We start from the raw sequence: 3,101 nt of genomic DNA, 5'->3' as shown, positions 1-3,101 counted from the left end.
AAGAAGAGATAAAATGATTGCTGCATGGGATGTATTAGCCATCTAGTGCATTATCTCTACAGGTGCACATGTAATCCATTATAAAGAGATTCTAAGCAGTACTGTTACAGTTAGCTAAACCTATACCCATACTAGTGTCTAGAGACTACCATGGTAGGAATAGTAGTAGACCAGAATCTACAACCAGTAGAGGTACTATTGGTTAGGTACCTTAGTCCGATATACTATACCATACTAAAAAGTACATAGATACTGGTAAGGAGTGGTGGTTATCCTACTGGGTAGGGTAACCCAAGTGGTCAACTTAGAAGTTACTCTGAACTTTTCAATTTTGAGTTTGGATAGAGTAACCCTACTCTGTAAGGTAACTCAGGATGCTGTTACCCTCTCTTAGAACCAGTGTTACTCTTCCTTGAGTCCTTGGTTATCCAGATCTAGAGCCAAGTTAACCGACCTTAGAAGTAACATGTGATGCACAACTTTGGTGGAAGCTACTAGATTGTTGGTCTTACAAAACTACATAAGATGTTCGAATATCACATTGTGCAGATTACTCCTGCACAACTAGTAGAGCTCTGAATAAGCTGTAACTTGGAGGTATGGTGACTAACACCTCCTCCACTCCTATTATAAGTCCTGAACCTCATAGATTCCAGCCTAGAGGGTTGCTGTAAGTCTAGTAAAAGTCTAAAAGTAGAGACACTCCAGTAACAAAGTATATGCGCATACTGTCAAGTTGACCAAGGTCTGTCTGCATGATATATCAGGAGACAGATGAGTACCTGGAGAATAGTCTCCTGGTCGCTTCATCCAAAATGGATCACAACTGATACAGTAATACCACTTTGAAGTTAGAAGTAGTATATGAGGTTATCGGAGTCCTATATATGACGTAAGTTAAGTCTATTGCTTAGAAAATGAAAACACAATTATTGAATTGTAAAGGACACTATGATACTAGTCGGAGATTGTAATTAGACTTACTATTAGGAGAGTTAGCTGCAGGTAGCTCATATTGGTAGTCAACCTCTGAAGCGGTATATCGGGAAAGCTTCATTACCATGATCTGGAATGATATACAATACTGTAGAACCAGATAGATGTCCAGGGGCTACAGATACTTGAAGAAACTAAATGTATATGAGTAGAGTGTTCAATAGTTATTACGGTATTCAGTCGGGTATGACAGCTTAATACTGACATCTTCATAATAAGATGACTTTTTACTCCTGCAGTTGTATTGTAGATGCAATGACTAAAACACTTTTGTTATTAGAATATTAGCACACTACAGAGTGGTCTAGTTTGCTACAAAGGATCTTTTATCTGCTCTGTGGAGGTTAGCTAGACAGCCTAAAGTAGTTGGATACTTACAAATGCAGACTAGTGATGTGGAGCAACTGGCACTATATGAAATCTACTTAAGTATACGTGTGTTCTCCTCTACTCTAGCAATCTACTACCTCTGAAGATCAAGACTGAAATGAGTGAAGACATAGCTTAATAATATTAAGTTTTACAGTTTTGTTTTTCAAACTCTACTGCTGGGACTTCGAAATGTTAGCAAATTTGTTCCCAGTAGAATTCATCTCTGTGCAATCACAATCTCGCAGTCCATCTTTTCAGAGGTAGACCCCATTACATCAATGCTGATTATACCTGTGAACTCCTAGTATTACTATTCAACTATTCAGATGTAGACTGTCACATTACTGCTAGTAATTAAATTGCTCAGCTAGTAATAGAAAACATCAATACTGCAGATATAATGGAAATAGACAACCTGGAGAACACCAAAAGAGGTATAGTGGAATTCAGCAGTACAGATATCATCACAAGTGCTACCTCTATCCTACAATTAGAACCAGTAGTCAGCCTGTTACAAGTATCAATTGACCAGAATAAGCACTACTTTGATATAACCAAAATGCCAGAGTGAATCCTCAATACCAGTGTGATACTAGCCTGCAAGGAATTAAAGTGGTTTAATTCTGAATTCCTAGAGCAAATTTTAAAGGCAATCGCAGGAGATAAAGAAAGGCTTAAAAGCACGGAGAAGATGAAAAAGTTACAAGACAAGAGCAAACACTTTCCACAGGATTGAACCATGTCTGGTGAATTGCTTATTATAAGCAAAGCTTGTTTGTACTAAAAAACTAGGACTATTACAGTACAATAGTCAAAGAATGTTATGATGCTAAAATAGCTAGACATTTCAGACAATAAAAAATCCTCAAGATAATCATGAGAGACTTCCATTGGAAAGGCTTGGCCATTTGAGTGAATACCTATGTACAGTTATGTGATAATTGTCAAACTAATAAATTGTCATTCCACGTAAAATATGGTCTACTACAGCTGCTATCAATTTCTTATACAGCCTGGGTGACTATATCGGTAGACTTTATTAAGTAGTTACTACAGAATCAAAGATGTACTCAAATTATGGTAGTAGGAAATTGGTTTACAAAAATGGCCTACTTCATCAGATGAGAAGGAATAGCTGCTGCAAATATTATAGCTATAGCCTTTGTAAAGGAAGTATAGATGCTACATGGCTTCCTATTAGAAATTATCTTGGACTTAGATTCAAAGTTTGCAGGAGAATTCTGCAACTCTCTATATAAAACATTGGACACCAAAAGGATGATGTAAACAGTATAGTACCTATAGATGGATGGATAAACTAAGCGAACCAACTATGTGCTGGAAGGTTACTTGCAAAGCTTTGTCCATTATGTTCAGGACAACTGGTACTAAATGTTACACTTAGCCAAATATGCCTTCAACAACTTGAGGACAACTACATAAGAAATGGCTCTATTTTATGCAAAATACAGGTTTTATCCACAGAATCATTGGATGAAAGAGTGCAAAGTGTAAAATCCAGCTGTAATACTTTATATGAACTAGGCAAAGACTATCAATAAACAAATACAGTGATCTTTTGAACCCACACAAGAAGCAATAGCTAAATATAATAATGGAGTGGCCAAGCAACAACCAGACTCCAAGGTCGGTGATAATATGATGATAAACACAAAAAGTATTTGAGCTCACCCGAGTCTGCTACGACGGCTGTGTACGCGCGGGTTGATACA

This window comes from Tuber melanosporum (assembly GCF_000151645.1).
Source record: "Tuber melanosporum whole genome shotgun sequence assembly, scaffold_1, strain Mel28".
NCBI lineage: Eukaryota > Fungi > Ascomycota > Pezizomycetes > Pezizales > Tuberaceae > Tuber > Tuber melanosporum.
The sequence above is the reverse complement of the archived record's forward strand: the minus strand, read 5'-3'. Positions refer to the sequence as shown.